The sequence below is a fragment of the Theropithecus gelada genome, chromosome 6 (assembly GCF_003255815.1).
Source record: "Theropithecus gelada isolate Dixy chromosome 6, Tgel_1.0, whole genome shotgun sequence".
In the NCBI taxonomy this organism is placed as follows: Eukaryota; Metazoa; Chordata; class Mammalia; order Primates; family Cercopithecidae; genus Theropithecus; species Theropithecus gelada.
The window spans coordinates 119,841,791-119,856,892 of record NC_037673.1 but is presented as its reverse complement, the minus strand read 5'-3'; positions in this window follow the sequence as shown (position 1 = coordinate 119,856,892).

Below are 15,102 nucleotides of genomic sequence, written 5' to 3'. Positions count from 1 at the left end.
AATATAATAGGATATTCTTTATTAATTACAAAAGCAGTGATTTTATAATATACTTTTGAAAGTAAGTATATTATACTACAATTTGTACTCTGCAGTCTTATTCAAGTTGAATGACTTTTCATTTGTATATTTTTTATTCTTTCCTAGATTTTGAGTGCCTTGTATTCAGGGAGTATTGGATTCATCTTTATTCCCAAGCTTCTGTCACTCAATAAAAGTATGTGACCCAGATAAGTGAATATGCAACCAATCAGTGATTCATAAATAGTCACCAAGGCACATATGTGAAGAAAATGTGATAAAATTTTCATCAAGTGAAAAATGTAGATAGTTAAATAATTTTTGAGAGAATAGAAGTTTTGGATTATTTGTTAAATGACTATACTAAATGTCTTCAGTTCTGGTTTAATGTGTTTGGAGGTACATAAATTCTTTCAGGCTACTAGGATGCCCTTTTAGTTAAGATAAAACCTATTTTACCAGTGGTACCCTAATGACCTCTGGACATTAGTGAAAACTGCCTAATTTATGCCTGTGGCTAACTCATTTATCAAATAAAGTCCCACCCAGAATACAGACATAAAGAGAAGCAGGGTTTAGATCACTCCAGGGGCAACTGAGCATCTGTTCAGTGCCCCAGGAGGCAAGATATTGAAAAACATGTCTGAGAATGAAGAGATGTAGGGCCCTAGTCCTGACTCTGCCACCAAACAGCTGTGCGACCTCAGCTGATCAAGCCTGTTTTCTAATCTTGAAACTCGCAGTGGATCTCAACCACTGCTAATTTACCACAAATATATATATGTAGCATAGATGGCATGCCTGAGTCTTTTGAACAAATTTTAAGCCATTATTATAATGAAAGGAAGCACAAAACTCAGAAAATGTTGTGTTTGCATTTTGTTGTTGTTTACTGTTTTTTTTCTGTTATGGTGAGACCCAGGAGCTTGCTGGATTTATACTGTATAAGAGGTTGAAAACCAATGGAACTAAATGATTCCTACTACATCTTCCACACTATGGTTCTGTGAGTCTAGTTAATCACTGAATGTTTGTATGGAAGGAAACAAAGCTGGCCATGAGCCAGAATTTGTTCTAGTTATCCAGCCAAAGCCTGCCCCTCTAAATAATGAGCTTTTAAAGTGGCTAAAACTGTTTTTATTCTTACAGTGAGCAGCTTGCTTATAATAAAAGGATAGCAGACTTCAAGGGTGTTCCATTCCCTACAAATCTAATATCCACATCAAATAAATCTGCCATAGATAATTACAGTTGCAAAAATTAGAAATGTTTGTCAAAATTTTTCCCTTAGAGTTTAACCACATGTGACAGGGAATTTTTTCAAAGTTATCTGCTGTATTTTAAAAAGACAACAATTTTCTTATTCTGTGTAAAATGCAAAATTTCTTTCTAAAAAAATTAAATAAGACAAAATTATTGTTTTTTTCATTTCACTGAAGAAGAGAGAACAAGACAGTATGTTCCAATTAGCATAAATACACAGATATTTTCTTTTCTGCTGCAGACATAGATCTCTGATAGGAGACATTATGTCTGGTACAAGTTATCAGGAAAGGATCAAAAGTATTTTGTAGCATGACAAACAAAGGCACAAAAAGCAGAAGGGAAAAGAAAACTGTAGCTACCACAGTAATAATGAAACAGCATAACATTTTACTAACCTTTCAAAATTTTCAAGACTCAGAAGTGACTCAAAAGCAGCAAGTTATTTTACAGAGATAAAATCACAATCAGAACACTTTTAACAGGTCTAAAGGAGAGAAAAATAGAAACCAAATAATCATTATGAAAACTTGCATTGATGGAAATAATTAGAAATATTAAGGGGAAAAAGGAGTATTTGAAAGGGCATGAATTGAAAACAAATGTATATATGCCATTATATATCACCACAAATCCGCCTTTACCTCAAAGTAGACTAGCCTAGGTAATAGATTTAGCTAGCTCTAATTTATATGAATTGGATCATGGAAGGATAAGATTTCTAGAAGAAAATCATTAATCCACTAATCAGTGTTTTCAGGACTGAGAACTGTTGCAATATATACTGGTTGGGAGACAATTCTCCATGGGTCTTTCACATTTATGCACACATTGTGACTGCCCTTTTTTGCGGACAATCTCAAGGGTGTTTGTATGGACTTGGCAAATGAAAAAAGTGTTGTGCTTCTGAACAAAGATTTGCTTACAGCCTTGGAAGATACAGACAGTATCAGCCTCTGGGGCAATGGACAGGCATGCCTAATATTCAGTATAACAAAGAGAATATCTCATTCCAAAGCAAAGGGCAGGCATGCTCACTGCCCTTATAAAAGATTCTGGCGAAGTTCAGGTTCCTTTCCTGTAACACAACCAACAGTGCATTACAGCTGTCATCGGCCCCCTTTGTGCTGTCCTGTAAGAGTTGGGGCTCCGAGAACCAGCACAAAAATTCTGACACTGGCTACTGCTATCTTTCATCTCTGATCCAGGAATCTTGTCTTTTTTTCAGCATCCATGAAACTGTGGCAGCATAACTTGTAAGCCAGCAAGCAAGGTAAAAATCTGAGAACCTTCACAGTTCAAGATAACACTGACATTTGTAATTAACATCATGGTCTCTTCTCTGGAGTTCTAGTAAATAGAAAAATTTCATGTGTTTAAAATCGATAATTTTTCAGGATATACAAACAGTAGTTTTACTGTCATATGGAGAGTAGATACAGAGATATGAATACTATCTGTCTGATCACCCCAATAAGTTTTTAGAAGTACCAGTACTTGCATATCTAGAAATTCTGTATTGTCTGGGTCCTTAGAGTTGTTACAGCCTAGGGACTAACAAAACTCATATGAGATCGATATATAGTTCATAATGCCTCTGCGTTCATTCGCATCAAAAAATATCATCTCCAGCCAGGTGCGGTGACTCATGCCTGTACTCCCAGCATTCTGGGAGGCCAAGGCAGGCAGTTTGCTTGAGCCCAAGAGTTTGAGACAAGCCTGGGCAACATGGCAAATCCCTGCCTCTACAAAAAAATAAATAAACATTAGCCAGGCATGGTGGTGCATGCCTGTAGTGGTAGCTCCGTGGGAGGCTGAGGTGGGAGGATCACTTGAGCCTCCATGGTCGAGGCTGCAGTGAGCCATGATCATGCCACTGCACTTCAACCTGGACATCAGAGCAAGACACTGGTCTCAAGAAAAAATTGTATAATTTCCAAGTGGATCAGAAGTTTGCCAGAAAAAGAACAGGTAAGTGCCAACTCTTACATGCAAATCCAGTGTAACTAAATTAAAGAGAGAATGCTCTCAGTGATAAGTCTCACCAAGTCTGGTACATGTATGACCACTTCAGGTTACATTCCAGGTTGATTATTCATATTCACTTCATCAGTGTGCCCCCTCTTCTGAATAATGCTGAATAACCACAAATTTTACTTTGGAAGATGTTCTTTTCCAAAATCCATACAGATCATTTCCTCCCTATAAATACCTGTTTTCTTCAGACAGCAAGCAATTCCATTGATTAAGTTTTAGCTTTCATTGTCACAGTTTCTTTCTAGTAATTTAATTTCACTGAAGATACAACCTTTGTACTTTGGCCAGACTCGGTTGTTCCCAAACCTTTTCTGTTACTCATTTAGAGATAATAAAATGTCTAGTTTCACTAGTTGTGTTTTCACTTTCAAATTCATTCTGACTTTCTTAAGTGTACATTCTAAAAACATGAAATTAGCCATAGGTTATGTGGTTTTCATTCTTTTGTTTTCAAGGTGTGGCTCCCAGTCCACTATCATTAGCATTACCTGGGAACCTATTAGAACTGCAGCTTCTGGTTCTCTACCCTAAACCTACTGAATCTGAAATTCTAGAAGAGGAACCCAGTAACCTCTGGTTTGATGTGCCTGCAGCTGATTCTGAGGCATACTAAAGAGACACCATATTAGTTAAATCTCGCTAGATGAATAAAGTGAATTCATCTAGAGGGCTGTTGAAATTATTGAAAAATATGTAATCTGCTTAATTAAAAACAATATGGTCATGGACTGGAAATATTTTGTTGTGTATAAAAAAATCTGTTAATCATGTTAATCTTTGCTATCCTTGGGAGAAGCTGGATGGAAAATGCATAGTACCTCTTTGTACTATTTTTATTATTTATTTATTTAGAGACAGGGTCTTACTCTGTTGTCCAGGCTGGAGTGCAGTGGCACAATCTTGGTTCACTGCAGCCTCAACCTCCAGGCCTCAAGCAATCCTCCCACCCCAGTCTCCCAAGTAAGTAGGACTACAGGCACATGCCACCATAAGAGGCTTTTTTTTTTTTTTTTTTTTTTGGTAGATGTGGGGTCTCGCCATGTTTCACAGCCTGGTCTTGAACTTCTGGGCTGAAGTGATCTACCCACTCTGCCTCCCAAAATGCTGGTATTACAGGTGTGAACCACCGTGCCTTGCCTGTACTATTTTTATAATTTGTTGTGAGTCTATAATTATTTCAAAATAAAAAATCAAAAACCCTTTAAAATATATTTTTATTATTAAGGGAATTTACTTTCATATAGAAAGAATTAAGGTAGCCTCATGGCACATAAATGAGAAAACAAAGATGTTTACCTAAGCAATCTGTGCTATACTGAAATCTCTCTTATGCTTTTTTTCATCGTATCAATGAGAGGGAAAGTGAGAAACATATCAGTTCTAAAGATCCGATGTCTACTTGGGCACTGTAGGACAAACCAAAAACAAATTGATATTCCCCCAAATAAAAAAAAAATGCAGAATATGTAATTATATTCATAAAAAGTTTTATAATTAATAAATATCAGAGTTTAATTCACAAAAGTATAGGTGTAAGTTTTACAGATTTTCAACAGGATTGTGCTTCAAAGGATAAAATTGACCAAATTAAAGGTTGGATGATTTTTGTGTTCTTGCCCTCAAAGGAGCAGGTGTCAAATGGAATTAGACATCCAAAAACTATGCCAATTTGGGACATTTTTAAAGGAACTCTGTGTGAAAATTTTCCATCATATATGGTTTGAGACCAAAACATTCTAATATAGTAAAAATTAATATAATAGCTTTCATACACACAGTAAAATACCTGATGCAATTTTTTCATGACTGTGCGACTCATGTGTACTGTATACTGTATAAGGAAGGACACAAAGCCCCAGCCCAGGTCTGGCAGTGCCTGTTAGAGCAAGGCTACAGACACCATCAGAGCTCTCTGATGATCAGGTGTTCACATAGTAGCCATTCATGGCCTTTTCATTTGTTTGTTTTTAATTAATAAACTTTGTCTTAGAGCAGTTTTAGGTTTACAGAAAATATGAGTGGAAAGTACAGAATTCCCATATACTCCCTGTCCTCACTCCCTCTCCCTACCCTCTACAGTTTCTTCTGTCATTAACATCTGGCATTAGTGTGGTACATTTAATGACCCAGTCCCAGTATTGATACATTATTATTAACTAAAGTCCACAGTTTATGGCTGAGTTCACCTTTTTGTGTTGTATAGTCTATGGGCTTGACAAATGTATAATGACGTATCCACCATTACAGCATCATAGAGATCAGTATATTGCCCTAAAAATCCCCTGTACTCCACCTATTCCTTCCTTCCTCCCTTACTCACTCCTGCCTCAAACCCTTGGCAACAGCTGTTTGTTGTTTGTTTTTTTGGTTTTTTACTGTCTTCATAGTTTTGCCTTTTCGTGTAGAAGCACATAGTACGTAGCTTTTTCAGATGTGTATTTAAAACATGCATTTAAGCAATCTGCAGTTAAATTTCCCCCATCTCTTTTCATGATTTTGTAGCTCATCTCCTTTTATCTTTGTATGAATGTACCACAGTTAGTTTATCCATTTACCTATTGAAGGACATCAGTATTGCTACTCTGTGCCCCCTCCCCTTTTTTCTTTTCCCTTCTTTTCACAGGTGTTCAACTGTGGCCCTTTTAAAGATCGAAAATAGCACTTTTGTGAGGTCTTACCAACTTCTTTATTAAGTACTCCAACATGATTCTCACTTTATGCAGAAGGAAATATAGCAGGTAGGATAGGCAGAGATTTTCTCCATTCCAGACTAAAGAGAGACACAAATCTTTCCAGCACAAAACAAAGCTTTAATCATAGTAAGCAGGGATTTCTGAAAAGAACTTAATGTTTATGGCTGTTTCCACCTTAACCTCAGCTACTAATTAATACCCTTTTGGCGAGTAAACTTTGAGACTCAAGCCTGAATCAAACTTGTATTTCTAAAACTTTGGTAAATAGTTGTTGGTAGTTTTCTAAAGAGATGTTCACTGAAAATAACAACAGAAGGTAACGCTGGATTGTAGGAAAGGTATTCATTTTCTTTTAGCTTTCCAGTAAATGGAGATAGACTTTTAAAATCAATTTCCGCCCCTTTAAAAAGATCTCTACAAAGAGAAACAGATGGTTTTCTCCTCCTAGCACACCTGTTTTACTGGTTACCCTTAGTCAGACAAAGCTTTAGACACAAAAGACTCACACTGGTTTACTAAAAAAAAAAACCTGTATAATTATAATACACATGTTCCTCTACAAAGTATAAGGGAACTGAGGTGTTTTCCAGTTTTTTAAAAAAACTACAATTGTCATTAATAAAATATTTTACCTAAAAAATAAAGGGAGATCAACTGCCTTTTATTCTAACCACAAAAGTAAAACATGTTTGGTCAGGTGTGGTGGTTCACGCCTGTAATCCCAACACTTTAAGATCTCTTGAGCCCAGGAGGTTGAGGCTGCAGTGAGACGTGGCTGTGCCATTGCACTCTAGCCTGGGCAACAAAACAAGCAAGACCCTGTCTTTAAAAAAAGTGTGTGTGTATATATATATATATTTGAAGATAATTTCTAATAGTCATTATCTAATAAATTTGGTTATTTAGTGGCAATGAAAATCAAGGCAAACTAAAGAGTGCAAAACTGATTTATTTATGCATGTACACTGCTTTCAGCTTATAGTCCTTGTAAATTCTTCTTCAGCAGTCTACTAGTATATTATGTTGACTTTCTGTATCATTTATGGAAAATGAAAGGAACTCAAGAAGTAAAATAGCATAACAGTGTGCTCCCTTTGTGAAAATTATGTAGCCACCTGTGTCCCCAGTTATACTTAAGGTATTCCACATAATAGTGGGGATAGCAAGCCACTGTAAATTAATGCTTTTCCATTGTTTCCTGAGGAACATGGTAAATTCACTCACCTACTCAACTCAGTCTCCAGGTTTTGCACTATTCCAGGGGCTCTAAAGAATGTGATGAACAGGTAGAGAAAAAAACTCTCCATATTCTCTCTGAGCAGAGAAAATAGGTAGGTGCCATCCTCCCTATTCTGCAGAGAAGACTAAAAAACTAGATCAGAAGTATAGCATATATAGGTTTATTGCCATGGTATAGATTTTTTGGGTTTTTTATATTGATTTTCAAAATATGGAATTTTTTGTTAATTTTTCAAGTCATCAGAGACATAATACAATACATACAGATTTTATATAAAAAGAATAAGCGGAAACTTAGGCTTAAGTTCCTGATCATCAATAAACAGACCTAACACAGTATTTTTAAATCTTTATTACCTGTAAAAAAGAACACAATTCAAGAAGAGAAGAACCATCTTATTTAATCTAGCTCTCCTCTCACTCCCTTCTAGCAGAAAGAATAATCTTTTTACTTAATGTATATGTCTGTGACACAATCTGCTCTTGTAAAACATACAGTCATTCACCCAGATCAAGCCATGAGTAATGCAAGATGAAAAATACACGTGTGAATTTCTTCTTCCTCTAACTGTCTCTTAGAGAAAGGGTAGAGGATGCCAAACCTTTGTATAAGTCAGAATAAAATGTGATTTTAAAAATGTGTATAAAATTCTGTCTTGTCCATACAGTTACTGCTTGGTTCAGGTGGATGTTTTATTTCCTAATTAGACTGTAAACTCCTTTTGGGCAGTGACTTTATCTCATCATCTTTTTTTATTCCCTTACAGCATATACAATTAATATTTGTTTACAGATTGCTTTGCAAGGCTTCAAGTAAATGAGCTAAAAGTAATGAAAACCGTGTAATAAAATGTGCTCATAATAAAAGTTAGTGCCTTGAAACAATATTACTCTCTATTAGATAATTCTAAGGCCAGGCTGGGTAGCTGAGGCCTGTAATCCCAGTACATTGAGGGACTGAGGTGGGAAGATACTTAAGGCCACGTGTTGGAGACCAGCCTGGGAAACATAGTAAGACCCATCTCTATAAATAATAATAATAATAATAATAATAAAATAAATAAATAAATTTAAATATTAGCAGGGCATGGTGGTACACATCTGTAATTCTAGCTACTCAGGAGGCTGAGGTGGTAGAATCGCTTGAGCCCAGGAGTTCCAGCTGACTGAGAGCTATGATTGCCACTGCATCCAGCCTGGGTGACAGAGAGAGACCCTGCCTGTAAAACAAAAAATAAATTCTGAGGCGATGGCTCACGCCTCTAATCCCAGCACTGTGGGAGGCCCAGCAGGCAAATCCTTTGAGCTCTGCAGTTAGAAGCCAGCTTGGCCAACATGGTGAAACCCAGTCTCTACTAAAAATACAAAAAAAATTTACCCAGGCATGGTGGCGTGCGCCTGTGTCCCAGCTACTCTGGAGGCTGAGGTGGGAGGATGGCTTAAACCCAGGAGGTTGAGGTCAAGCTGAGATCACACCACTGCACTCCAGCCTGGGCAACAAAGTTAGACCCTGTCCCTGTCTCTCTCTCTCTCTCTCTCTCTCTCTTTACCTCTACATAGATAGATAGATAGATAGATAGATAGATAGATAGATAGATAGATAGATAGATAGATAGATAGAAAATAAAAATAAATTTTAAAAATCTGACAAGAGTTTCTTTGAAAATAAAGACATTTCTAAGTTTTCATAGAGTGCAGTGAACCTCCACTAAACATAGGACATTATATTGAACCTCCACTAAACAGAGGCCATTATATATTCTGTATGTATATTGCATACATATATGTGTGTACATGCATTCCCTATCATGGTTGAAAATAACTTTTTGTCCCAAACATGATAAATAATCAAGAATAGAAATACAGCATTTTATAACTGTTTCACTCTTAGGTAAGACTAAATTATTAAAAACTTTTATTTTTCCTGCAAAAATAACAATAAAAACAGAAATTTGACTATCAGCTATTTGTTCTCCCATAAAAGGCTGTCATTGCATATATCTCTAAAGCTAAACTGGAATTTTAAATTTTGTTTGCCTCCCTCTTTAACTATAACCCTTTATATTCAGAGGAGCCAAGAGTGTAGCATCTATGTCTCTGAAACACACACACAGACACAGACACAGACACACACACACACACACACACACACACACATTGCTTCCAGACAGCAGGTGATTAAAAGGTATTTACTACATGCATTTTTCTTTAAGTGGTTTACTTGGATGCTTGTACAAATCAGTTAACAATTTGAAGTTTTCATAGTAACTTATGTTGATACTACTATCCTAGATAGGCCTTTACTAATGGATTAAGATGTGGAATGCTGTTAAATGCATAGTAGTCTTAATTTTTAAAAATATTTTGAATGCTATAATAACTATTTACAACAAATGCCTGGATTGGCCTACATAATAAACTGTGAGTTAATTATACATAAAATAGATTGACCAGATTTGAACACTGAAGTTCTAAAATTAAAAAAATAGGCTGTGAATTTTATAACTACTATAGTATAATACGAGTATTTCAAACACGTTTTGGTGGTCATATTTTTTTAAATAGGAATCTACATAGCACACAGAAAAAAAAGGTAGTAAGAAAACCAATGATTTGCATGATCTACTTTTGCCTGAATAGTCCATCCTCTGCCAACTAAACGTATTCAATTTTTCTGTATCTTGGAACCAATCATTAAAATGATGATAATATTTACTAGGCACTTACATGCCAGGCACTATGTTAGTTCACTGAATCCTTAAAACAACATTATGAAGTAGATATTACTGAAGCCATTTTACAAATGAGAAACCTGAGGCCTAGGAAAAGATTAAATAATTTGCCCAGGGTCATGGAGGTAGTGATTCAAATCTAGCTGCTCTGGCTTTACAGCTGAGATTGAAATCTAGCTGCTCTAGCTTTATAGTCTATGCCCTTAGCTCCCGTACCATTGCTTCAGAAATATGTATGGAGCATGCACAATGTGTCAGGTACCCTGCTGGATGCTGAGGAAAACATAGCTGCATATTTTCTGACCTCAGTGTAGCCTAGTAGGAGAGACAGACAGCAAAAAATAAGACAAATGACGAAAATAATTACAGATTTGTGTGTATGGCTACAGCATAGGCATACAGTTCCTAGGCTTGGGGTGGCACTGAGTCAGATGGTTCTTCCTGACATCACTGTGTCATCTAATTCCTGCAACAGCATCTCTTTGATGTTCTTCATCCTGCACTGTCTCAGTTCTCAAGGAGGTTAAAGTAACAGAATACAGGAAAGCATTTGATTTGTGTTATTGACAAATCTATCAGCTGAATTGTTCCTCTAACCCATAAGAGAAGCTACAGGGAGTTATGTCAGAAGGGATGATTCCAGTTCCATCACAGAAATTTGCTGCCTCCCTCAGGAGTCGAACTACTCCCCTCAAAATGGGTCTCAGGCCCACCTGGCATGTAAGGCCATGCGTGTTTAGTTTGTACCTTGGTAGAGATGGCTTTCAGTTGATGCAGACTAACTGATTATTATCTTATTTATGACGAATTTTATGGTTTTATGGAGGCATCATTTTGGAATAAGGTCCAATTGCATCTTCTGGCAAGAGCTACACCTCTGAGGACGTTGTCAATCAGATTCATAGCTCCATTTAAGTGCAGGGCTGTTTCCACCATTGAGGTATGTACATGATTATTTAAATGATACACAGGATTGCCTTTAATTGCTTGACTTGAACAAGTTCCTTGCACAGTCATGTACCGCATAATGACATTTCAGTCAGTGATGGACTGCATGTATGACAGTGACCCCATAAGATCATAATGGAGCTGAAAAATTCCTACTGCCTAGTGATGTTGTAGCTATAGTAACATCATAGTGCAACACATTACTCAAGTGTTTGTGGTGATACTGATGCAAGCAAACCTATTGTGCTGCCAGTCTTATAAAAGTATAATACATGCAATCATGGACAGTTCATAATTCTTGATAATAAATATGTTACTGGGTTGTATATTTACTATGCTATACTTTTTATTGTTATTTTAGTGTTTACTCCCTCTACTTATTACAAAAAAAAAAAAAAAGAAGTTGACTGTAAAGCAGCCCCAGGCAGGTCATTTAGGAGGTATTTCAGAAGGAGGCATGTTATCATAGGAGAGGACAGCTCCGTGTGTGTAATTGCCCCTGAAGACCTTCCAGTGAGACAAGATGTGGAGGTGGAAGATAGTGATATTGATGATCCTGACCCTGTGTAGGCCTAGACTAATGTGTGTGTTTATGTTTCAGTTTTTTTTAAAAGTTTTAAAATTGAAAAAAATTTAAATAGAAAAATGTTTATGGAATAAAAATATAAAGAAAGAAAACTTTTCGTACAGCCTGTACAATATATTTGCATTTTAAGCTAACTATTACAAAGAGTCAAAAGCTAAAAAAACTTTATAAAGTAAAAAAAAACCACAGTAAGCTAAGGCTACTTTATTATTGAAGAAAGAAATTTTTAAATAAACAGTGTAGCCTAAGTATACAGCATTTACAAAACTGAGAGTAGTGTCCAGTAATGTCCTAGGCCTTCACATTCACTCACCACTCACTGACTCACCCAGAGCAACTTCAAGTCCTGCAAATTCCATTCATGGTAAGTGCCCTAAATAGGTATGCCAATTTTCTCTTTTATACCATATTTTTACTGCACCTTTTTCTATGTTTAGATATGTTTATATACACATATATTTACTATTATGTTACAATTGCCTACAGCATTCAGTACAGTACATGCTGCATAGGTGTATAGGTTAGGAGCAATAGACTGTACCATATAGCCTGGGTGTGTAGTAGTCTGTACCATTTAGGTTTGTGTAAGTGCACTCTCTGATGTTTGCACAATGATGAACTTGCCTAACGATGCACTTCTCAGATGTATCCTGTCATTAAACAATGCACATGTACTCACTGGCTGTCTCCCCACATATGATTTCCATCAGGAATCTTAAAAATCCCCAAAGCAGCAAAGAAACAAATCCAAATGGTCTCCACATGTGCTCTAGGCCTTAGTGCCTCTGTAATACTTCAGGAAGCAAGTCAAAGCACTTATACAAAATCTGTGCCTTCTGAATGTTGTTCCACTTGAGAAATGTATTGGTTTTCCAGGGCTGCCATAAGAAAGTACCATAGAATGGGTGACTTAAACAACAGAAATGCATTTTCTCACAATTCTGGAGACGAGGGCTAAGATCAAGGTGTCAGCAAGGCTGGTTTCTCCTGAGGCCTCTTGGCTTGCAGATGGTTGTCATCTCCTGCATCTTCACATGTCTCTCCTCTGTGTCCTACTCTTTATTTACAAGGACGCCAGTCATAGGGCCGACCCTATAAAATAGGCCCACCTATTTTAACTTAATTACTTCATCAAAGGCCCTATCTTCAAACACAGTCACATTCTGAGTTTCTGGGGGTTACGACTTCAACAGATGAATTCTGGAGGGACACAAGCCAGCCTGTATCAGGAGAGGTCATCAGATGGGATAGCATTCCCTGATCAACATGTCATTCAGTTGTAGAGTGTAGGGGTTCATGGTAACTCCTCAATTCCTGAACAGTTTCCAAGGCTGGCCTAGGGCAACATCCAAGTCTGCTCCCTAACGCTTTACACAGGGCAGCTTCCTCCAGCAAGTGTTTGCTAGAGAGGTGTGCACGCTGGAAAGGAAGTGAGGTTGTAAAAATAATATCGAATCATATAGAGAAAGTGACTCAAAGTGCTTGCAGTTCTTTTGAGGAAGTCCTTGAACAGTACCAGTTTGTTAATGCTTTTAACAGTTGCTAATTCCTCCTACCTACTTTCTAACCTTTTTTTTTTTTTCTTTTCTTTTCCTAAACAAACAGAAATCAAGCCTCAGGCTCAAGAGCCTTTGGCAAGCAACAGCAACTAGCCTTAACTAAATACTTTTTAAAATTGTTTTCTGATTGTTTTCATTGAATTAATGAGGTTGCCTTGCATATCTTTGTGGTAAGTGATACTGTTTCTTAAAATTAAAATAATATGATTTTATTTAACACATATTTATATTTTAAGAAGTGAATCATTTCCATGAAAAATATTAATGATAGCACAGGTGGTAGGCAGATACAGAAAAATCATGAAGGTAGTCTACAAGGGATCTAAAGTCTTGGAAATGTTGCTGTACCATAAAAGCAGAAATACTGGTTTTAGTGACTCTTGAGTTGTCCACTAAGGGACACTCCTTAGAGCAATGGAACTTCCAGCTCCACCCTGAGCCACCATTCTCGGTATGGCAGTTAACACTCGTTTCCTGGGCCTGGTTGGTTTAAAGGCAATCTCAACTTCTTGCAACAATGACTGGGTTAAAAATTGGGCCTGAGCAAGTCAGCTGTGGCATTCCCCTAGCCACAGGACTAGTTCAGAAATGAGCCTGAGGGCCAATGTGAGCCAGTGAGACTCCAGCTGCTTGGAAAGAAATGTTCTTGCTTTTAGGAGAAAACTCCTAGAAGAGACATCCCCTCTTTCTCTGGCAGTCTGGCATGCTGTTGCAATGCCCAGGACTGTTACAGCCTGGCTTCAGGGAGGGAAGCTGACCTGAGAATGAAACAACTTAGAGAAGACAGCACAAATGAAAAATCTGCATTAATCCTAAAACCCTTCTTACTTCTAAAATATCAAAGGCATACATTTTCTTATTCTATAAGCCAGTTGGGGTAAAGTTTTCCATGTCTGGCAGCTGAAAGCACACTAATACTGATACAGCATATATAATATTGAAGAATTCTTCGAAATATATATGTATCATTTAACTTACCACACCATGGTTTTTGTGTGAATTGAGTTTCACTTCATAGGTTGGAATGAATAAGAAAAAAGAAGTGGCTTTAGTCTCTCTAACTATTGATTGAAGTTAATTACCTAAAATAGCATCTTAAATATTAATTCTAAAAGTTTCCATTAAATACAGCATCATAACATGGTTAGGTTATAAGAGGTGAGGGCTTTTAGCAATCACAAAATGTCAATGATTTTCAGCAAATTTCAATAATAGGATTTATGCTTAAACTATGTTTTACCTGTATAGTCCTTGGGATCTTATCTTAAAATATCAATGCTGATAAGCAATGATTAAAATACATTTTTTGTGAATAATTTATGTATCACATCATCAAGATGAAGAATTACATTAAAGGGAGAGTTCAATAACTCTATAGTAACGCTGGAAAAATAATCCTTATGTTTTTTAAAATGGTGTCTTTTCAGATCGCTCATTCAGTCCTTTAAATTTATTGTCCTAAAATTATTAAAATAAAAATATTTTAAAACAGCAACATTAACACTACAAAATTTAAGGTGAGTTCTTTTTTCCCTCTTTAGTAAAATTATGTTATATTCTGTTTTGTAATTTGTATGTCTAGGAAGTCAGTTACCTTTAGGGTATGGGGAGGAGAGGAGGTGATGAAAAACAGATGCAAGATAATCACATGATGATTTTCTAGGAGAAATGTAACTGCATTGAAAGTACATGTTTTTGAAGATTAGTTAGGTGCCAAAATAATTGTGGCACACCTGTATTACATTTTGATAGAAAAATCATCTGCCCTTCAAACATGCTTATTTGGGGGTTTCCAATTTCTCTTCATTAAATTCAGCAGTATTTATTTTGCAGACTACAGATCCACAGGCATATTGCCATCCATCTTCCATTATTTACTTACATTTAATTTGCTAGATTCATACATTTCTACATGTTATAATAGCATATGGCCACAGTGGAAATAAAGTATTCAAGCTGGCTGAATATTGATCATCGAGATTTAAATTGATTTCCATTTTGCTGACACAAGAAAGTAGGAAAAA